The sequence below is a fragment of the Pan paniscus genome, chromosome 3, assembly GCF_029289425.2.
Source record: "Pan paniscus chromosome 3, NHGRI_mPanPan1-v2.0_pri, whole genome shotgun sequence".
In the NCBI taxonomy this organism is placed as follows: Eukaryota; Metazoa; Chordata; class Mammalia; order Primates; family Hominidae; genus Pan; species Pan paniscus.
In genome coordinates this window covers 150,126,649-150,150,846 of record NC_073252.2, presented here as the reverse complement: position 1 = coordinate 150,150,846, position 24,198 = coordinate 150,126,649, and the positions used below count along the sequence as shown (strand labels likewise).

At 40.4% G+C, this 24,198-nt stretch overlaps 1 long non-coding RNA gene across 1 annotated transcript in view; it reads left to right on the top strand.

The window, feature by feature from the left end:
• The first annotated feature begins 1,418 nt into the window (after positions 1-1,418).
• Positions 1,419-24,198, top strand: part of LOC134730213 (uncharacterized) — a 57,443-nt gene continuing 34,663 nt past the window's right edge. The window contains exon 1 of the long non-coding RNA XR_010111877.1: positions 1,419-1,608. This is a non-coding gene — a long non-coding RNA (uncharacterized LOC134730213). The remainder of the gene's footprint in view (positions 1,609-24,198) is intronic.

The following is a 24,198-nucleotide window of genomic DNA, read 5'->3' as shown; positions in this document are numbered from 1 at the left end:
AGACTAGCTCAGGACATTCACTATTAGGGACAACCAAAGGGAAAATATAAAGTGTGCAGTCATGGTCTTTAAAGCAGGCATTTAAAAGGTTGCTTTTTATCTAATCTCAAGAGGAAGAGATAAGTAGTGTCTTCTCTGCAGAGATTTGTTAATGCTGGTTTGTACATTATCCAGGCATCTCAGACTTGCCCTAAAGACCATCTATAAAGAACCAGCATGTGTAGATAGTACATGCATTTTCCATATCCATAAATTGTGCACGTTGTTTGAAGCCAGTCATCAGTCAATTTCCCCTGGAAACAAAGACCAACATGTGGAATAAACAGCAGAAAAGCTTTGGAGAGAGGAGGCTCTTGAGGAAGAGAACTTGTGCAACCTACTTTTGCTTGTATCTCGTGCTTTCCAGTGCCCTGTCTTGGAACTTAGTCCTGGATGAGGCATTCGTAGCAACCTCGTCACGCACAACCTCACGTGTAAATCTATCTTGGTTAAATATACGAGTTTTCTAAAGCCGGAGGGAGAAACAGTCTGACTCATCGCCACTGTTTTAACTTGAACAAACTATAATAGCTACACAGCGGGTTCCAATGATTAGCAGCAGTATTTATCTTTCCTAGTTTGCATCGACAGTGACACACTCACAGTTATCTGCCCAGATACAGCTTCTATAAAGCCAGCTGCGTCATGCACGTTATTTTTAACCGTAAGAAGAAGAGCCATAGCTAATGTAATCTATGATAGCTTTGTAATTAAAATGTCTTACATAATGAAGAAATCTAATAAATAAAGCACAGCAAGTATTATGTTGCAAAACAAACACATGCTTGGATAAAGGTTTTTGCCTTAAAATCTAGCTACTACTATATATCCTCAAAACTTGTCCCTGCCATTGAGAGATGAGTGACAGCCTTTGATATCCAGAAAATAAAATTAGGGAGATCCTTTCCAACATGGGACTTAGACAACTGATGGTGAGAAATACAGAACGTGATTTACTTGACAAGTAACTAGTAACCTGGGACAACCCCAAAAGATAAAAGGAAATGGACTAAAGAGTGAGCCTATCTTGATTCTGTGGTAGAGGTTGATAAATTTTTTTAAAATAATGACACATCAACGGCAAAAGCAAATATGCTCTGCTTAGCTCTTTAGAAGCAACCTCATCACCATTGCTAATTGTATCCTATCATTCTGTCACTGCAAATCTGAGGAAACTTTGGTGGCTGTTGTCCTTACATGTCCATTTGAAATTTGCTCCAGGGAAACCGAAGATGTTTTGTTTCCTCTTGTGTCTCTTATGCTATCATTGAAATAGCTGCTAGATGTGAAGACATATATATATATATCCTTTTAGTCCTATGAGACTTTCCACTTTCCAATGAAGAGAAAACCTTTCCCATCAAAAGAGAGAATGGGCCAGGCATGGTGGTGGCCCCTGTAGTCCCAGCTACTCATGAGGCTGAGGCAGGAAAATCACGGGAGTCCAGGAGGTCTGGGCTGTAGTGCGTTATGCAGATCAAGTGTCCACATTGAGTCAAGCATCAAACATGGTGACCTCCTGGGAGCAGGGCACCAGCATGTTGCCTAAGGAGGGGTGAACCAGTTAAGGTAAGAAACTGAGCAGGTCAAAACTCCTGTGCTGATCAGTGGTGGGATTGTGCCTATGAATAGCTACTACACTTCTGCCTGGGCAATATAGTAAGATTCCTCTCTGAGAGAGAGAGAGAGAGAGAGAGAGAGAGAGAATGGGAAATATAGTATTTGAGGTGGAAAGTCAAGTAGATAAGAAAATATCCAGGAATGCTCTGTATCACATTTTGGGTTGAAGAATTCCTATATCTGTTGTCCCTTTGAGCATGAGACTATTGTCAATGCCTTTGACTATTGGCAATGGGAAATGTATAGCCTGTGATGTCTCCATTGCAAGAGAATCTATGGGCTGCCCGGGACAGCTCTTGTAAATCAACAATTGGAAAATGGACTAGGTTAGCTCAGGATTTCCATTTTGGAGCTATTAGCGACTATTACAGCCTCCAACCATATGACTTCCACAATGCCAGATTAAACATTTATTGAATGAATATGTAAATCAATGAACTGTGTAATTGGAAAAATGAAGGAAAGCTTCGATGAGACCTGAGGCTACAAAATCCCTCTAAGTACCACTATCCACATTCTGTAAGTATTGACATGTAATATTATCATTAAAGTTCATAATGATTTCATTACAGTTGCATTATTATTTTATGTTAACATATGAATAACCTAGAGATATGCTTTTAATTTTAAGATAAATGTTTTTAAAAGTTTATCTTTCTATCATTTATTTTTAAGCTAATTGCATTTAGTTATAGAATATGGTCTGTGTATATACAGATTCTTTGAAATATGTTGAGACTTGTTTCTTGCCCTCTATTATGAGGTCAGTTTTACTCATATTTGCATGTTTCACTTATGTTCTACAATGAATTTCATACATATGGTTTTTGATTCTTCTTTTGGTTTTAGGGCTCTGTATGTGCCCATTAATCAAGCCGTGCTGTTAATTGTGTTGTCAAATCTTCTATATCTGTATTGATTTTTTGTCTGCTTGCTATATCAGTTTCACAGAGAAACTCCCACTATGTTTGTGGATTGGTCAGTTACTCCTTGTAATTCTACCAAATTTGATTTGTATATTTGATGCTATGTTACTAGTTTGGGCAAGAGTCAAGTGACCTCTTCCTAGTGAATTTAATATTTTTATCATTATTTAGTGACTTACTAATATTTAAAAAGCTTAAAGTTGATTTTATCTATATTAATATAACTATATATTATTTTGGGGGTTAATATTTCCATAATATGCTTTTTAAATAGGTGACTTTCAATCTTTCCACTTCTTATATTTTAGATGTCGCTTATAAATAGCGTATAGCTGGATGTTAAAAATAGAATTTGACAATCTCTAACTGTTAACTTTAATCCATTTACATTTATTGTGATTGTTCATGTATTTTAACTTATTTATACCATCTTGTGCTATTTACTTGACTTTTTAATACTTTTTTCTTTGTTTCTTGTCTTTTTGAGATTGAAATTTTTTTATATAATTATAGGGAAAAGTAATTTTCCCCATTACTTTTTGGAAAAGATAAACTCGATTTTCTTTTTTTTATTGGTTACCCTTTAAAGTTTAATTGTACTTAACAAAGCCTAAAGTTACTTAGTATCTCTACTCTTTTCATAAACTTTTAGCACATTTAAGTCTGACTACCCCTCCCATCTTATATGTTATTTTTGACTGCTTTAAAAAAAATCTCTAAAATTATGCATTGTTATTGTAACTTCCTACAAGTATTCATTTAGATTTAGCTGCATATTTGCCTATTCTTAGCTTACATTTCTTATTTTTTACTCCTCAACTTTATTAAGGTATAATTGACAAATACAAATTGTATATATTTAAGGTATGCAATGTGATGTTTTGATATATGTATAAATTGTGAAATGATTACCACAATCAAGCTAATTAACATTTTCCTCACCTCACATAGTTGCCTTTGTGTATGTGTGTGTGGGGAATACTTAAGATGAGTCTTAGCAAATTTCAAGTATATAATACATCCTTTTTAACTATGGTCACCATACAGTACATTAGGGCTCCAGAACTTTTTCGAGCTTTCTTGAAACTGCAGGTTTATCCTTTTGGTCACCTCTCCCCATTTCCCCCACCCTGTGGCCCCTGGTAACCATCCTTCTACTCTTTGTTTCTGTGATGTTGACTTTTTTAGATACCAAATATATGTGAGATTATACGATATTTATCTTTCTGTGTCTGGCTTAGCATTATGTCCTCCAGGTTCATCCATGTTGTCACAAATAGCAAGATTCTTTTCTTTTTTAAGGCTGAATAACATTCCTCTCTGTGTGTGTGTATCAATCACATCTTCTTTATCCATTTAGCTGGTGACAGACACATAGGTTTTTTTCCCATATTTTGGCTATTTTGAATAATATTGCCATAGACATGGGAGTGTAGCTATCCCAAGCAAAGCTGCTGAACTATATGGTAGTTATATATTTAATTTTTTGAGGAAGCTACATACTGTTTTCTGTAATGGCTGTACCAATATACATTATTACCAATGGTGTGGAAGGGTTTCTCCATATTGTCACAACAGCTGTTATCTTTTGATGTTTTAAAAGACATCCTAACAGGTGTGAGCTGATATCTCATGGTGGTATTTATTTGCATTTCCCTGATGATTAGTGATGTTAAGCTTCTTTTTATATATACCTGTTGGCCATTTGTATGTCTTCTTTAGAAAAGTGTCAATTCAGATCCTTTGTTCACTGTTAACCCAGTTATTTGTGTGTGTGTGTGTGTGTGTGTGTGTGTGTGTGTGTGTGTGTGTTTGGGGTTTTTTCTTTTCACTATTGAGTTGTATAGCTTCCTTATATATTTTGTATATTAACTTCTTTAATATATGGTTTACAAATATTTTCTTCTATTCCATAGATTGTGTTTTCAATTTGTCAATTGTTTTCTTTGTTGTGCAAAAACTTTTTAGTTTGGTGTAGTTCACTTCATTTATTTTTGCTTTTGTTGCCTATGCTTTTTTTGGTCATATCCAAAAATATCATTGCCAAGACAAATGCCATAAACATTTTTCCCTATATTTCATCCTGGGAGTTTTACAGTTTCAGATCTTACATTTAAGTCTTAGTCAATTTGGACTTTATTTGTATGTATGATGTAAGATAAGGATCCAACTATGGGTTTTTTTTTTGTTTTTTGTTTTGTTTTTGTTTTTGTTTTTTGTTTTTTTGCTATGTAGAAAGTTGGTTTTCCCAACACCACTTATTGAAGAGACCATCCTTTACCCATTGTGCATTATTGGTGCCTTTGTTGAAGATTAGTTGACTGTATATGGATGGGTTTATTTCTGGGCTTTCTGTTCTATTCCATTGGTCTATGTATCTGTTTTTATGCCAGTACCATACTGTTTTGATTACTATAACTTTGTAACATAATTTGGAATCAGGAAGTGTGATGCTTCCAGCTTTGTTCTTCTTGCTCAAGATTTTAACTATGTAGGGTTTTCTGTGGTTCCATACAAATTTTAGGATTGTTTTTTCTATTTCTGTGAAAAATGTCACTGGAATTTTAATAGGGACTGAATTGAATCTATAGATCAATTTGGGTAATATGGGCAATTTAATTTGACAATATTAATTTTTTCAATCCACGAACATGGATATTATTCCATTTACTATGTCTTCAATTTCTTTCATCAGTGTTTTATCATTTTCAGTGTACATGTCTTTAGCCTTCTTGGTTAAATTTATTTCTAAGTATTTTATTCTTTTTGATGCTTTGGCTTATTTTTCATCTTGCATCTTAGTTTTTCCCTCTGAGATAATTTTCCTTCTTCCAAAAGAATATTTTAAAAAATTCTCTTTATCATAGTTTGTTGGTGATAAACTCTTTCAGTTTTTGTATATCTGATGGAATTTGATATATCTTGGAGTGGAGTTGGCAGGATTTTCTGATGACTGGAACAGAGGAGGATAATGAGGGAAAGAGGGCAGCCAAGAGAGTGTATAACAGAGAACTAACCCACAACAGGCATATAAGAGTCATGGGTAACTCAATTATGAGTAATGAGAGGTAACGTGGCTAAGTATTACTCACCTACAGTCAGTGCTTGCCAACAGATGTGCAGGCTCAAGGATCAAATCCTGAGTCCTGAAGACCTTTATAAAAAATTCCAGGCATGTTCATTCATGCAGTAACTCTTACTTTGAACTTACTAAATGTACTATTCATTCATTTGTTTTTTATTTAATTTTTTTTATTTAAACATTTTAAACCATTGATTATGTGCTAGATATGTTAGGTGATGAGGATATGAGATTGAGCAAATCCTTATGTGGACTCTGCCCTTGGGGATCATACAGCCTGTGGGAGGGATAAATAGTAATCAAGTACTCAAACACACAAATGTAAATTTGTGACTGTGATAAGTGTGAAGAAAGACATCTGGTGCTCTGAGAACCTAGAAGGAAAGGTTTGACTGTTGGGGAGGTCCAGGTCCAGGTAGGCTTCTCTGAGGAAGAAAATTTTGAGCTGAGAGCTGAGGGATGAAGAAGAGTAAGACTAGGCAAAAAGTGGGGGAAAGAGCTTTCCAGGATGAGGATATGGCAGGTGCAAAGGCCCTGTGGCAGGGGGAGGGGCATGGGGAAGAGAGAAAAGGGCATCACTGTGGCTAGAGTAGACAGAGGAAGGAGAGGGGTGCAGGTGGAGTCTGGAATGATAAGATTGGGGCTGACTCAGCTCCTAATAGTCCATGGCAGGGGGATTTCCTTATCCGGGGAACAATGGGAATAACTGACAGGTTTTAGATGAAGGGTGGATCCAGGTCAGCTTTGCTGTGTTTTGGAGAGAAACAATACAAGCTTCCTAGCTTTTTCTCCTGCACTTGGCTGACTCAGAGGACTGTAGAGTGACTGACTTTTTCCAAACAGCAACTCTCCGCCTTTGTGGGAGTGAAGTCCGGGCATGTCCACTCAAGGAGCCCTGCTGGAGGTGCTCACAAAACCTTCAACACAGATGAAAACGAACGGTGGGAGGCCTTCTGGGACAGGCACTGGAACTGTGGGTTTCCTCCTCTGTGCTTTAAGCCAAACTCTCAGAAATGTGTTCTAAGTGCCTCCAGGAAGCAAAGGTATAATTAATTAAGAACAGCCGAAAAGGCCTCATAAACCTTTTGATCTCGTGCTGCTGGAGCCTCATCCTCCCAGGCAGGAATGAGAAGCTGCAGCAGGAGAGGGTGGGGCCGGGGCTGCTCAGCGCCTCTGCCTTCTGTGACCTTCTCTCCTGATGGGGCGTCCCCTCCACTCTATCCCCTCTGCCTCAGAGTCCTTGGAACCCTCAAGGGGGCCCAGGAGCCCCAGATGGGGCAAAGGAAGAGCAGTCAGTGAAATGCGGGAACAGGAAGGAAGGGCAGGCGGGGGCGGGCGGGGGGCGGGCGGGGGGCACCCTGTTGGGGGAGGGTCCGAGGAGATTTCCCGAGCTGGTTCTGGGCTTCACTCTGCATCTAACCAGCTGTGTGACCTCGGGCAGATGGCCTACCCTCTCTGCTGGCCTGTGTGTCCTCATCTGAAAATCAGAGATTTCCCAAGGGTGCCTACAGACCTGGGGATGTGGTTAGAGGTTGGGTGGCTGTGGGTAAAGATGGATTCAACTTCCTGGGGAGGATCAATCTTACTAGAAGATTTTTAGGAAACACTTATTTTTATATTAAAACAAATACTGACATTTTGACTCAGAATGCAAATTTTGCACTTAAAGAATATAATAAGCAATTTCAAAAAAATGGGTTAATGTTCTTTCCCCAACTGCTCAGGACACTTAAGTGGGAAGGTGGAACGCCACGGACTAGATGCACTCAAAGATGCCCTCCAGCTCCTTAGCATTGTGATTCTTTGGTTCTATAATGAAGATCAAGGAGAAGTAGGATTATGGAATTTGTGGACAATAAAAGGATTTAGGCAGCCCTTTTAGGTTTTAGGAAAGGATATTAATGTGGGTGGTGAGAAAATGGGGTTGGGGGGCATTCAGCTGTGCCCAGCATTCTCCCATGCTCTGCCTGTGAAACCTCCTGTTCCTCTCCCAGGAAAGCCCTTGTCCTTCCTGCCTACCTAGCTTGGCTTCTCCTTTGTGTCCCCTCCTAGGCAATGCTTTGTCACTTCCTTCTTCCTTCCTGCCCCAGCCTGCTAGAATGTTGACTTAGGCACTGCCTGCACTCCATCTTTCCATAGAATCCCGTGCATAGCTCAAATTTTGCACTCACTGATCTGTATTGTATTACTGTTTTCTTGCCTCATCGTGTTAATCTGCTTAATCCTTCATATTGTTCAGAGAATGTGAGCAATGTATTAGCATGGTGAACAAGCCCTTCATGACATTCCCTTGCCCACCTCCCCCACTTGGTGTCTCTGAACGCTGATGCTTGGTGTGGACTTTTGGCATGCCTGCTGACTCGCAGTTCCTCAAAAGTGGCATGCTGTCTCTAGTCTCTGTTCCCGTTTCCCAGAATGCTGTTTTCTGGAATACTGTTTTATCTTTGCTCACATGAAGAATTTCGCTTTATCTTTCAAGGCTCAGCTCAGTTGCCACCCCTGGGAGAAGCCTTTCCTGGCCTCTCATGCTTTCTTCATGTAGACTTCATGCTCCTCAGGAACACCTCGACATCAGCACCTGCCTCCCTTCTAAGGTCATATGTCTGTATGTCTTCCGAGGAGCTCATGGAAAACCATGAGTATGGGCCCTGTACATAGCACAGTGTAAGCCCACACCTGTGAATAGCAGCTGCATGAATAAATGCATAGATGAGAGAAAAGAAGAGGGGGAATTAAAATCACACTACACTTCCACAAATGCCCCCTCCCCCTCCACACTAGCACAAGCACAGAGGTGTCATTCTGGGTTCTCAAGGAGGTAAATAAAGCCCCACGTAGGCATGCACTAATTCATTTCATCATTCAGTCATCTTTTACTCACTGAATGGAACACCTACTACCCATTTATTAACTTATTCAAAACTACTTGCACTGTTGTAGCTGCTGAGAATTCAGCCTGAAAAAAACAGGCAAAGCCTCTGTCTTTAAGAACCTTATATTCTAGTGGGAAGAAACAGACAACAAAGGAAATATTTACTGCGTCAAATTTTGATCTATGTTTTGTGAAGGAAGAAAGAGCAAGGCCAGTGGTCAGATCGTGTAGTGCATTTTAGGTCATTGTAATGTGTTACTCTGCATGAGCAGAGGGGTGACTGACTTGATCTCATTTATAGTTTAAAAGGCTCACTGTGTCTGCTGTGTTGAGCACAGCTTCTGAGGGGGAAGCGGTGGAAGCAGGAGACCCGCAGGGAGGTGGCTTCCTCCGGAGGAGAGGGGATGGCATCTCACATCGGGGTGCTGGCAGTGAAGCCAGTGGAAAGTGGTAAGATTCTCAATATATTTGGAGGAACAGCCAACAGTCTTTGCTAATGGAGAGGATATAGGGTATATGAGAGAAAAAAAGACAAAGACGACTCCAAGGATTTTGTCCTGGATAACAGGGAGGATGCAGTGTCCATTCACTGACAGGGGCAGGACTCTGGGAGGGGCAGATCAGTGGGGAAGACCAGGAGTTGAGCTTGGACTATTCAGTTTGAGGTGCTCATTAGCCATGTACATGATAGTATGGAATAGGCAGTTGGAGATATAAGTATGGAGGTTAGTGGAAGAGGTCCAAGCTGGGGATGAGAGTCTGGTGTCACTTACATGCTGGTGTGTGAGAAGGCCTTGAGACTGCTGGAAGCCACCTAGGGAGTGGTGACACAGAAGAGAAGCCACGTCCTGAGCCTTATGGCACTCCAATGGCAGGATGATGGGGAAGTAAGGAGGAACCAGCAAAGAAGACTGAGAAGCAGCAGCCAGTGATGTCGCAGAAGAAGAGAGGTCATAAGCAGGGACTGGAAAGAAGAGAAATGCCAGGATGAAGTAGGAGGGGCCCTGACAGGTATCAATAAATAAAAAGTAAAAGTAAAAGGTAAAATCACGGGGACTTGAAGTTTATGACAACTTTCTAGGAAGCTTTTCTATTTGTTTTAGGCCTATTTAGTACAATTAGCAGAGACAGCTGAGATTTTTAAAAATTTATTTTTACTCATAGAGGAAAAGAGGAAGAGAGGAATATAAAATTTATTTTTACTACTATTTATTTTACTATTTGACCATTTTTACTGCTATTTTCACTCACTCAAATATGGTTCCCCAAATAAAGTCTTTGCAGCAAAAAGAAAACTCACTTCAAAAGTATCATTCCAGGAATGTCAAATTGCCCAGAAAACCATCAGTTTGTGTATGCTGGCCAGAGGAGATCAAAGACGATCTAACAGAAGCTCCAGGGATGGTAAACAACTACCTTCAAGATTTTTTAAATGACTAAACACTGTCCAGATTTGTTATAGAAAGTGTTTGAGGTTGTGCTAGGGCCTAGCTCTCCAGAGTTCACCTCTTCTCTCTGAAGCTTCCTCCTGCTCTGGGTGGGTGAGACTTCCTGCTGGAAGTTGCCTGGGTTCTGGCCACAGACCAAAGCCTTTCTCTAAGATTGAGTCAAGTGGCACTTCCTGTCAATACTCAATCTGTCTGCAAACTGCACGCAATGTCAATGCTCAATTCGAGCTCATCTAGACCAGCACTGTCCAATACATATCATGTTGTGTATCCTGTCCAAATATACAGCTAGTGGCAAATGCAAGCCACATATGTAATTTAAAATTTCCAGTAGCCACATTTTAAAAAGTAAAAGATGATACAGGGTACAGGAGGGAGAAATTAGAATTATTTTTATTATTATTGCTTCTCGGCCTTTTGGCTAAGATCAATTGTAGAATTATTTTTATTAGAAGGTACTCACACCACCTGTGAAGTGATATAGTGCTATTTGAAAATGGATTTGGATTAGTTGTAAATGTATATTGCAAATTCTAGGCAACCATTAAAAAAAGTAAAAAATAAAAAGGTAAAAAGGAAAAAGTAAAAAGAACCACTAAAAAAGGAGAGAAAATGGAATCATATAAAATGTTCAACTTAAATGAAAAAAAGGCAGAAAAGATTGGAAGGCAAAAATAAGAAAAAAAAAACTAAGGGCAACAAATAGAAAACAGTAACAAATATGGAACATATTAACCCAACTATATCAATAATCACTTTGAATGTCAACCATCTAAATAAACCAATTAAAGGACAGAGATGGTCAGAGTCAATCAAAAAACAAGACCCAACAATATATTGTCTACAAAAAGCCCACTTTAAATATAAAGACAAATCAGTTAAAAATAAATGGATGGAGAAAAATATATCATGTTACCACTAATCAAAAGAGCATAAATAGCTATGCTCATTTCAGACAGAGCACACTTCAAAGTAAGAAAAGTTATCAGGGATAAAGAAGGGCAATGATAAAGAGGCCAACTCTCCAGGAAGATAAAATAATCTTTAATGTATATGTAACAGAGTGTCAAGCTACCTGAAGCAAAAACAGAGAGTGACAAGGAGGTATTGCTGACTCCACTACCATAATTGGAGACTTCAATATCCCTCTATCGGAAATGGACAGATCGATATAGTTTAACTCAGCAACACCATCAATCAATTGAATATAATTGGCATGTATCTATCTCATCAAACAATAGCAGAATGCACATTCTTCTCAAGTTCACATGGAACATTCACCACGATAAACCACATTCTGGGCTGTAAAACACACCTTAACAAATCAATAGAGAATAGAAATCACGTAATATCTGCTCACAGACCACAATGAAATTAAACTAGATATTAGAAAGATAGCTGAAAAATTCCAAAATATATGAAGATTAATCAACACACTTCTAAAGAATATGAGTTAAATCTCAAGAGAAATTGTAAAATATTTTGAACTAAATGAAAATAAAAACACAACTTATCAAAATTTGTGGGATACAGCAAAAGCAATGCTTAGAGGGAAATGTGTAACATTGAATGCATATATTAGAAAACAAGAAAGATCTAAAATCAATCATCTAAGTTTCCACTTTCAGAAACCAGAAAAAGAAGAGAAAATTAAATTTGAAGTAAGCAGAAAAAAAATCAAACAAACAAGAATTAGACCAGAAATCAATGAAATTTAAATCAACAGAGAAAAATCAAGAAAACCAGTTGCTGATTTTTGAAAAGATGAATAAAATCAGTAAACCTCTAGCCAGGCTAACTGAGGAAAAAAAGAGAAAGGACACAAATTGCTAGTATCAGAAATGAAAGAGGGGACACTTAAAGGATAATAAAGAAATATATGAACAACTCTATGCACATGATTTGATAATCTAGATGAAATGTACCAATTCCTTGAAAGGAACAAACTGCCAAAACTCACATAAGAAGAAATTGCCAATCTGAATAGGCCTATATCTATTAAAAAGATTGAATTAATAATTAATAATAGAATAGAAAGCACCAGGCCCAGATGGGTTAACTGGTGAATTCTACCAAACATTTAAGAACTTAATGCTAAACGACGAGTTAATGGGTGCAGCACACCAACATGGCACATGTATACATATGTAACAAACCTGCACGTTGTGCACATGTACCCTAAAACTTAAAGTATAATAATAATAAAATTAAAAAAGAAAGAAAAAAAGAAAAAAAAAAGAAAGACATTATACCAATTCTTCACAATATCTTTCAGAAAATAGAAGTAGAGGGAATACTTTCTAACTGATTCTATGAAGCCAGAATCACCCTAACACTGAGAAAGACACGACACAGAAAGAAAATTACAGATCAATATCTCTCATGAACATAGATGCAAAAATCCCCACAAAATATTAGCATATCAAATCCAATAATGTATAAAAAGAATTATACATCACAACCAAGTGGGATTCGTCCCAGGAATGTAAGGCTGGTCCAACACTGGAAAATCAATCACTATAATCCATCACATCAACAGGTTGAAAAATAGAAAGCACATAATCATCTTAGTAGATGCAGAAAAAGCATATGACAAAATCCAACATCCATTCATGATGAAAATTCTCAGTAAACGGGGAATAGAGAGGGACTTCCTCTACTTGATAAATAGTAGATTTAAAAGATAGTCTTTTTCACAAATGGTGTTGGAACAACAGGACATTCACATTTAAAAAACTGAATCCAAGCACACACCTAAAACCCTTCACAAAAATTAATACAAAATGGATCACAGGTCTAAATGTAAAGTACAAAACTATAAAACTCCTAGAAGAAGATAAAATAGGAAAAAACCTAGATGACCTTGTGCATGGCAATTACTTTTTTGATACAATATAACACTAAAAGTAAGATTCATGAAACAAATAATTCATAAGCTGGACTGTATTAAAATGAAAAACCTCTGTGAAAAACTTCATTGTGAAACACAATACCAAGAGAATGAGAAGACAAGCTACATACTGGGGGAAAACATTTGCAAAAAATATTATCTGATAAAGGACTGTTGCCCAAAATATACAAATTATATTAAAACTTAACAACAAGAAAACAAACAATGCTGTTAAACCATTGACTAAAGACTTTAACAGACACCTCACCAAAGAAGATATACAGATGGCAAATAAGCTTATAAAAAGATGATCCACACCATGTGTCATCAGGGAATTGCAAATTAAAGCAACAGTGAGGTAGCTAATAGGTAGCCTATTAGAATGGCCAAAATCCAGAACACTGACAACACCAAAGGCCCGTGAGAATATGGAGCAACAGGAACTCTCATTCCTTGCTGATGGGAATGCAAAATGGTACAGCCTCTTTGGAAGATAGTTTGGCAGTTTCTTATAAAACTAAACATGCTCTCATAATACCATTCAGCAATCATGTTCCTTGGGATTTACCTAAAAAAGTTGAAAACTTGTGTTCACACAAAAACCTGCACACAGATGTTTGTAGCAGCTTTATTTATTGCCCAAACATGGAAGGAACCAAGATAGGCTTTGATAGGGAATGGATAAATAAACTGTAGTACATCCATAAATGGAACATTATTCAGCACTAATAAGAAACGAGTTATCAAGGAGCCAGCATGGTGGTTTGCACCTGTAATCCTAGTTACTTGGGAGGCTGAGGCAGGTGGATCGCTGGAGCCCGGAGTCTGAGGATGCAGTGAGTTGTGATCATGCCATTGCACTCCAGGCTGGGTGACAGAGCAAGACCCCGTCTCTAAAACAAAAAAGAAGTTATCAAGCCATCAAAAGGCATGGAGGAACCTTAGATGATGCATATTACTCGGTGAAAGAAGTCAATCTGAAAAGTCTACATACTGAATGAGTCCAACTATATGGTATTCTGAAAAAGGCAAAAAACTGTGAAGACAGTAAAAAGATCAGTGGTAGCCAGGGGTTGAGAGAGGGAGAGGGATGGATAAGCAGAGCACAGAGGATTTTTAGGGTGAGGAAATTACTCTGAATGATAATGGTGGATGCATGACATTATTAGTTTGTCCAAACTCATGAACAAGTTTCACAAGAGTGAACCCTAGGTAAAATACAGACCCTGGGTGATTATGCCGTGGGAATGTAAGTTCATTAATTGTATCAAATATACATCGTGATAGGGGACTTTGTTAATGTAGGAGCCTATGCACGTGTAGGGCGGTGGGTATATGAGAATCTCTATACCTTCCTCCTAGTTTTGCTGGGAACTGAAAACTGCTCTAAAAATAATCTAAAAAAGTAAAAGCAGTTAAAATTAATTTTGATTTAATTTAAATGTATTTAATGCAATATAGCCAAAATATTCTAATTTGAACATATAATCAAAATTTTAAAAATTGGGGCTTTTTTTTCGTCTTTGTTTTTGTTTTTAGAGACACTTGCTCAGTCTCCCAGGCTGGAGTGCAGTGGTGTGATCATAGCTCGCTACAGCCTCAAACTCCTGGGCTCAAGCAATCCTCCTGCCTTGGCCTCCCAAAGCACTGGTATTATAGGTGTGACCCATCATACTATCTTTCAAACCCGGGGTATATTTCACACTTGCAGCTCATCTAAATTCAGATAGCCAGATTTTAAGTGCTCAATATTTACATGTGGGTAGTGGCTACTACACTGGATAGTGCAGAAACACATCTGAGTACTAGAGGGGAATACATGAATTGGCCAAGATCATTTAGCTTGTCAGTACTAGAACCACATCTCTTGGCTCCCAGTCCAAAGAATTTCTCACACGTTCTGCTGTTTAAAAGTAATCCCCATTTAGCTGTTTCTTGGCACCTTAATTTTCATACCTTGTCATAAAAAGCCCCTTCTAATCACAATTTTTTAATACCTTTTCTTATATTTTGCTTAGTGATTCTGTGTGCATCAGAATCCCTAGGGGGACATATTAATAAAGCAAATTCTCTGATCCCTACCTTCAGCCCCTGCAGAAATTCTCATTCAATATGCCTGTGGTAGGACTATACAACCTGTCTTTTTTAACAGTTGTTGTTGGTACAGTACCATTAGTTCATGGGCCCATTTGGAGAAACAGCCTTCTAGCTTCTTAGTTGTTATACAGTCCTGTGGTTTTTATTAAGGGAGATCTTACAAAGATTGCCACAGGGCATTCGGGAAGTTTTTTTTTTGACAGAGTCTTGCTCTGTTGCCCAGGCTGGAGTGCAGTGGTAAAATCTCGGCTCACTGCAATCTCCGCCTCCTAGGTTCACACCATTCTCCTGCCTCAGCCTCCCTAGTAGCTGGGACTACAGGACCACGCCCAGCTAATTTTTTTGTATTTTTAGTGGAGACAGGGTTTCACTGTGTTGGCCAGGATGGTCTCAATCTCCTGACCTCATGATCTACCCGCCTTGACCTCCCAAAGTGCTGGGATTACAGGTGTGAGCCACTGCGCCTGGCCGGGAAGTCTTATTTCAAAAGCAGCTTCATCTTTCTTTCTTATATTTCTTGAGGGTGTAGAATCCTCCCAGCTCTGGATACTCTTCCAAGTTGGAATATTTTCTTTATTGTATTTTCTGGAGCATAAGATCCTTGAGGGAAGGATGGGAATCGCTAGTTTCCCATTTTTCACTTGGGCCTAGTACAGAGTGCTAGGAGTAAATGCTTGTTGAATGAATGAGTAATGAATGATGAATGAACAAATGCTGTAGGAGCTCTTTTATCAAAGGTGTAAAGCAACAAAGGCAAAATTCTTAGATTCTCCTAGCTTTGTTTATCCCTTTCCCTTTTGAATTTAATTGCTTTGGGTCTTAGTGACTTAATATCAGGGGGGTCAGAATAAAGAGCAGAAATGACAAGATTGTTAGGAGAGTGTTTTTAACAATAAGGGTATAGTAAATGTGTCGATAAGTTAGAAGTTGCTTTTCTGGGCCAGGCGCAGTGGCTCATGCCTGTAATCCCAGCACTTTGGGAGGCCGAGGAGGGTGGATCACGAGGCTGTAGATTGAGACCATCCTGGTCAACATGGTGAAATCCCGTCTCTACTGAAAATACAAAAATTATCTGGGCATGGTGGTGTGCTCCTGTAGTCCCAGCTACTCAGGAGGCTGAGGCAGGAGAATTGCTTGAACCTGGGAGGCGGAGGTTGCAGTGAGCCAAGATCGCGCCACTGCACTCCAGTCTGGGAGACAGAGTGACACTCCATCTCAAAAAAAAAAAAAAAGAAGAAGAAGACGTTGCTTTTCTGGGTGATGCCTTGAAGAAGGAGGGGGCGATCTCCTCTGTGTGGAGCAAAATGGGTCTTAGTCTAAATCCTAAAATAACTCTGGCACCTGGAGATGATAGAAAATAATTTATCTTTATGATCTGATCTTTATGGGATTGGTTTTCTTCATAGAGAGAAAAATGTGGAAAGACTGAGGCTAAACTGGTGGAATTTAACCTTTTATTGAATGCTTAAAACTATCTATAGGATATTGTTTTAAAAGATTAAAGTATCCAATTATTGTAATTGATTTATCTTACTAACTTCCATTACACCATCACCACCATCACCCCCTTACCACTACCATCCATCACTGTCTCTATAACCATCTTCCTCTTCCTCCTCTTCACTCTTTGTTAGTGTCGTTTTCTGGCCCAAGCCAGAATAGGGATAGGGTAGATCCTCCAAGACCTGTCTGTAAGCTCTGTGTAGCTAGGTGGGGTGGGCTGGAGTCAAAAGAGGCAAGCATACCTAGGAAAGCTGAATATAATAGGCTGTACATACTTAAGACTTTATTTTATTTTTGTTAATAAAAGAAAGTGATGGTTAATGGTTGTTTTACATCGACTCTTCAAATATCTATAAAATCAGTTGATGTTCCTTATGGTTAACAGCACAGACTGCCCCATAAAAATACCTGATTATATCAGAAGATAATACTGAATTATTAAGTCCTTTCCTTTTCCTCTTTATAAGATCTTACACACCTCCACTTTTCTCACAATACTGCTTTAAGTTACCCTCTTTGTACAGGCTCTAGCTTGGAGGGAATTCTTTGTCTCTAGCCATGTTGGGTCTCGGAGGACTTGACAAAGCCCACGGAGGAGCCTGAACTGGGCAGGTTTCCTCCAGCCGAAGGGGCGTGGGGCCGGTTCCATGGCTCTCCCTGAGCCTCCGGCCTGGAACAGGTCACTCTTCCTGCTACTTATGACCATCATGGCCTTTGTAGGCGACACTGAACATCTACACGGGATTCCAGCTGCACTTTCTCCTCTGGAGAATGGAGGAAGGCAGTTGCTACTGGAGCCCCAATCTCAAAGCATCCCAGAGGTGCCCACCATAGGCCCTGGCCTCTGCAATCCCATCCGGGGCTGGGGGCAATCAGAACAGGATCTGGCACACAATAAGGTTCAATAAATACTGTTGACTAAATGAATGGATCTGTCAAACTGACCACTTGCCAACCGCCTTCACCTGCACTGATTGATTTGTATATGTAAATTCATACATTATGTTTATATGTTGTTCTGTATTTAAATTTGGTTTCTTTTTTCTTCTTTTGGTTTCTTTCGACCTTCACTTCTTTATTCTCCTTCCCCTGAAAGCGCTGGTCCTGATGCCTGGTCACAGCTCTCTGTGATGTGAGCTGTGCGGGGTGACGGCCCAGGCACATGAGGGGTCCGGAAGGCCCTCTCTTAGAAGCCTCCCCAGCATACCTGGGGCTGGGGGAGTCGAAGTGACCTCTTCTCCTCCGCATTAGCTCGGGAGCACCCCGGACACATTCAGGGGGGTCACTGCCAACGGGAACTCCACTTTTGGGGGATGTGGGGTGACATGGGCCCCTTGGCTTGCTCTTCCACATTCAGATGGAAAGGGAGAATTGGGCCTCCGGAAGCTGGGGCGGCAGCTGGAGGTCAGGCCAAGGCATTGGCGCCCCTCTCTGGCGGAGGGAGCTGGATTCCACACTGCGTCTGCTGCGGCCCCAGGGAGATCAGGTGCTGCCTCTGCAGAGAGGCTCTGGCTCCGGGAATGCGGGCGGGAGAGAGGCTGCCAGGCTGAGTAATTTCTACTGACAAGCTCGCTGGCTGGGTCCCGGGGCCGCTGCATCCTGGCTGGCAGATGAATGACTTGTTCCTGTGTCCTGAGCTTGGGAGGCGCTGTCTTTGTTGAAGGTTATATTTGGGAGAAGGGCTGCTTGATGAACCAAAGAGGAGGCTGTAAAGAGGACACATCTGTGGCCGCCTCCCTGAGGCTCTGACGTTCAGAGGAGGAGGGCCAGCTTTTCCCACCCCCATAGCCTGCAGGAAGCTGGCCTGGCTGCACTGGTGGCCTCGGCCCGGGGACCCTGAGAGCTAGAGGCCTGTTTGGGTCCTGGTGACACACACTACATTGCCCAGCTCTATCCTGTGTGGGGTGCCGAGTCCCTTTGAGGAAGGCTGTGTGTCTGGTGAGACCCCAACTAGTTACATCAGTGGGAATGCAGCAGAACCCAGAGGAAACATGCTTTTTGTTTTTGTTTTTTTAATTAGTTAATTATTATTTTTTGGGTAGAGATGGGGTCTCACTATGTTGCCCACACAGGCTAGTATTGAACTCTTGGCCTCAAGTGATCGTCCCACCTCAGCCTCCTGAAGTGCTGGGATTACAGGTGTGAGCCACCATGCCCAGCCAAAGCAAGCTTCTTGATGAGCATGTGTGGTGGGCACATGGAGGACAAATTGAAAGAAGCCACATTTCTTCCTTCCTTCCACACTCCCTAGTTCTTATCTCATTCACAAGATCAGAGAAGCTCCGCATCGTCAGCAGTGCGCAGTGAGCTGACCCGGCAGCGGGGAAAACAAAGAGGTGAGGGTACAATGGCAAGTTGCTCCTGAATGCTGTGCTCTTCACATTCTGTACCCAGCTGTCCCCTCCGGCTGGGAGGCACCTTCCACCTGCTCAGTGCAGAACCTTCTTGTAGTCCCAGGAAACTTTGCCAAGCTTCGAGCAGTTGTGAGCACCCAGCTGTGCTTTCAGCAAGGCACTTCCTGCAGGTGCCGCTTCTGGTGTGCACCCCTTCTTTCTCTGGGTATCTTTAACTGCCTTCCACCTCCGGAAAAGGATCGAACACCATCTTTCAGAAATGATTGCATCTTACAGATGAAAGACAGGAATGTACCTGGTTTGTCTCTCCCTGATGGTATGTCCTCTTTCTGTAATAGTGTAGGCAATGAAAGACCTTTGTTCCTTCCAGACTTGTCAGGATGTTTTTCTCAGTCTCCATCCCATTGTCATCAGGACAATGATGTGGGGTTGCTTTCAACTGTGAAGCACCTCCATCTATGAAATTATTTCATGGCAGAGTGTTGGTATCCGCAGATTTAATGTTCTCACTTTCACAGTTATGTTCTTCCCCACCCCCAATCCTAAGTCCACTGCATGTAGAGTTTGCAGAGGTACAAAATTGAACTTCACTCAGGCGCTGATGTGGATGAACGTCCCTCTGGCTAGTGAGGGAGCCAGCCTTGCTTCCCAGCATCCACATCTTAAGTCTGCATTGTTGTTGTCTACTGGCCATTGGGTTTTCGAGGGAGATTATGAATTTGGGGGTTCCTAAGAGTCTTACAATATACAAGTTTACTATATGATCTTTTAGCTTCTGCAAAAAGCATGGAAAGGTGAAATAAGCAACCAACAAGGATAGCCTTCTACTGACAACCATTTGAGACACTGAATTCTGAAATATAAAAATGCTTGGAGTCTTGGGACCCTTGTCATGGGCTTGTATCATGGGTGTGAATGTCCTAATGAGATTTTTCTGGTCCTTCCTGTGATGATTTTGGATGAAGTCCCAGATCCAAATTCTATTAAGTATACATCATAGCAAATTAGGCTGTGGGGAGGATCTGGTGGGTTGACTTGCAAATCTGTGCAAAGTGATAGGCACTTTAGGCAGGAGGCAAAGGGAGGGGTGAAGTCCCAAGAATGAGCAGTAAGATCATCCTACGTGATCAGCTCAGACTTTGGCTCCAGAAAGTATTTCTTTCCTTCTCTCCCACTGCTCTGTTTCTGACACATAAATACAATCTTGGAGAGTCTTAATAGACAAAATACCTTTAGGCAAAGTTTGCTTTATTGACATTATTTGGATGTTCTTAGTGAATAGCTGAGTATTGATCTGATGAGCTGCCAGTTACAGAAGTTGAGGCTCACCCTTTTTTTATTTTCTGGGTAACGAAAACCATTTGTGATATCTACAAACTACATTAACCTTGCCTAGATGAGACAGGTTTTCTTTTTGGGTTTTGCCTTTAAGTAAGTTCAAGCTCAACCCAAAAACAATTTAAGCCATTCATTCATTAAAAAATAGTTTATCAAGTAGGTTAGGCACTATGGAAATAAAAAGATATGAAGGTATAAAACCATGATTAAAGTCCACTAGGGTTCTGTTGAAAAGATCATGTGTCCAAGGATCTATAATGGAAAACAGAAGTATTTAGGTAATTTAATGAAAAGCCATTCAAAATGGACATTTGCTAGTATGCAGAAAAATTAAACTTTTCTCCTTTTCTGTCAGCTCCTTGGTCTCACCCACGAGCACTTAAGATGAGGTGAGGCAAGATGAAATTGCACTTCAGTTTCTCTGTGAAGGACTGGTTTGAAGTTAAGGATTTTTTGTTTTTACTGCTGCTCCTGGTATAAACCATTCATGGGCTGCATTTCACCTGCCCCTTTCTACTTACTTGCCCCTCACAATCCTCTTCATCTTTTTCATTGAGAGGGAGAGGGTAAAGGAGGGGAGAAGAAGAAAGAGAAGGAGAGGGAACGTCAGCTGCAACCAGGACTGAGCCTGGGGCTGGCATCAGATCCGGTGCTAGAGCATCAGACTGGATCAGGGCAGCCTGCAGCTGGAACTGCTGGGCAAGGAGCTGACAGGGCATGGTATGGGCAGAGAGGAGCAGGGCTGGGTGAGTTCTGAAGGGTGTGGAGTCAAGATTTGAAAGGGGTGAGAGGAGAAAGAGAAAGATAGACAAGGCAAGGAAATGGAGGGGCCTCTGTTTCTGTCCCTTGCTGCTGGTCCTTACACAACCTGCCTTCTCTACCTGGGCCCCTTCTCCCTTTGTATTGCTAGAGCCGACTGCTTCTTTTTCCAAGACTCCTTTTTGACACCCAAATACCCCTCTTATGGCCCCAGACATCAATGCTTCCCCTCCTTGTGGTCCTCGCCACACAATATGCAGTCACCTCTTTCTTGTGGGTACCATGCCCAGGCCTGCAAGCTGCCCGAGGGAAGGGGCCCTGTCCATCGCATTTGCCATGCAATTGCAAATACAATGTTCAGCTCAGGCTATGTGTTCATGAATATCTGATGGGAGAATGTCAAATAAATGTCAGGCCCTGATGTATGTTGCTGGAAAAGGAAATGCATCAGCCCTTTCCCAGAGAAAATAAATTCCTATGATAAGACTTCTGCCCCATAATCCTTCATATATCACCAAGGCGAGCCAGCCACTTCCCATCCACTCCTATTTCTTCACTGACCTGGTACTGTCCTGGGCAACTGCACACGGCCTTTCTAAATGCACTTAGTGGATTGCTCCTTCCCAGTTTGCCATCTGGAGCCTTCATATTGTTAACAGAACATTCTTCAGACATTCTTCAAACTCCCAGCATCAAGCACCTCTGTTCCAGCACGTGACTTCCTGTAACGGGTCCTGCCAACTTCTCACTAGTCTATTAAAAATAAAAGCACACCCAGAATGGCTCCCACATCCCCTCTCCAGTGACCTCAACCCCATGACTAGGGAAACTGTGACTCAACCTCAGGAAAAAACACTGCTAGTGTCACTAGCAGAAACTAAGGATCCTCCTGGGCTGGCGCTGGGGATATTAATAAATCCAGTAGATTGGATCATTTACCCCACCCGCTCTCTTTTCTTTAGGGAATTTGAATGTTCGAGTGCTTTAAAGTGGAGATAAAACGACCCATGATTCATGTTTCTGTCTTTCTGAAGAGTTTCCTTGTATAAGCTCCGACAACCTCTGCAGTTACTTGAAGGTTAATACTATTCTTTCCCAAAAAGGAGGAAACCATTTCCCTTTTCTATTCATTGCTTTCCTCCTACACCTGAAAGGAGAGGTGAATTCTTTTCCCCTTTTCATTCTTAACAAGAGAATCTCTTTCGTACTCTCACTTGTCTGGAGATTTGAGCATTAAAAAAAAAAATTGGTATAATTCTTCAGCTAATCCTTCAAGAAGACACTGCGTGTATTTTTCCCCCTCTCTTTTGGTTTTTTTTATTGGCTATTAGGCTAGCAAATTTTGGATTTGAGCAGTTCAGATCCTAGGCTAGCAGCATCCTGAGCTGATTGTGCAAAGCTCATTCACGAGAAAATGCCCTGAACTGCCTGGTCTCAGCACAGTTTTAAAAAAAACTCTGGTTCTGTTTTCTTAACTAGCCTCCAGCAGCTCTGAAATGGCAAGCACTAGCCAGCATTCATTCCCCTTGGAATTAAGGCAAAATCACTCACAACCTTGAGTACTTCCAGGACACCTGAGGGAGACTCAAGTTCTGGTACCTAGGAGTCAGGTAAAGTCCAGGAAGTGTGGTGTTCTTATTCACAGCAGACTTTCAGAGCACTGAAGGGCTTGGGGGCTTCAGGGTATTTTGTCTGTGACTTCCCAGCGGGACCCAGGACAAATGGCCATGCTCTGTAAACTACTGGCTCTGTGCTGCTGGTGGAGATACGGGATCCAGGACCCCAAATGTCTTATGAAGCCCAAGGCAAACTGAAGAGAAATTCCAGCTCCCAGAACTATCTATAGGAAAAGGCCTTGAGTTTTCAATTAAAATCTTTCTTTGAAGATTTTTGACTTGCATTAATTTCCAGAAAAAAGTTCACTCGCTTTCCAAAGCAGTTTCCCTCCAAAGGGTGGTTTGCTCTCTGAAGGGGAGTTTTAATACTGATGTCTGTCATTTATCTCTTATATCTTTCCTGAGAAGACATACTGTAAAAAAGCCATTAGGAAGCACGTCATATAATAGTTCCATCACCCTTAAAACATCTCCTGAGAAGCAGGGAAGGGGGCCTCTGAGAATGTATTCTCCTCCACCACTTCCCCTGTTTTAGAAACAGAGTAATAGAAACCCACATGTGTCCAGCGACGATGTGTGATGTCCAGTGTCAGGGCTGCCTCCTCCATTTGACAGTCTTTCTTCTCAAGATGATGCTTCTCTGCTCCCAAGAACCTAACTTGTGATTTTTCTTTGGTTTAAATAATTCTCACAGACCTCATTTCTATTTATATCACAAAGAGTCCCCCCACCCCCAACCCATACGTCTGGTTTTTGATTTAAAAATGTAATATAGTAACTTGGTTAAAAAAAAAAAAAGCCTAATACTATGAATTAACTTACAGTAAAAAAATTTCTAATTCCAAGGCCCCCAACCCCCTTGTTTCTCAGAGACCACCACACTTTCTTTAGTGTCCTCCCAGAAATATACTGTTTATAAGCATGCAAATGCATGTGTATGTACACACACACATACACACACACGAGTTTAAATTTCAAAGATTATTTTTCTAATAGAGAAATATAAAAAACCTTCAGAATTATATTAAATAAATTCTATAATTTCTAATGCTGGTCTGGCATGGGCAATGATAAATTCTATTACCAGTTCTCCATAGGAAAAGCGTTCTTTGTATTTTCATATATTCTATATATGAATATGTTCTATATTCATATGTATACATATACATCTATATCCTTTTGCTTTTATATAAATGTTAGTATATTATACACTCTCCTTGCTTTTCTAAAACTTTGTTTTATTTCTAGGAGATTATTTCTCAATACATACAAATAAGCCTATCTTATTCTTTTATTAATTGTTACATGGCATTCTTTATTTTCTAATTGTTGGACAATTTAGGTTTTTCCATTCTCTTGCTATTGTAATACTACAATAAATATCCCCATGTAAATTGTCCAACATGTGTAAATATAAGCATGGAATAAATTTATAGAAGTGGACTTGTTGGGTCAAAGTGTATGTTTATTTAAAAATTTGATATACACTGACAAATTTTACTCCCCAGAGAAGTTGTTGCACATGAAACTTCACCAGTTATATGAGTGTTTCCTTACTAACATGGTATATTATCTAACTTTTTTATTTTTATCAACTTGATAGGTTAAAAGTTGTAGCTCATTATTGTTTTAACTTGGTTATTTAATTTTAAAT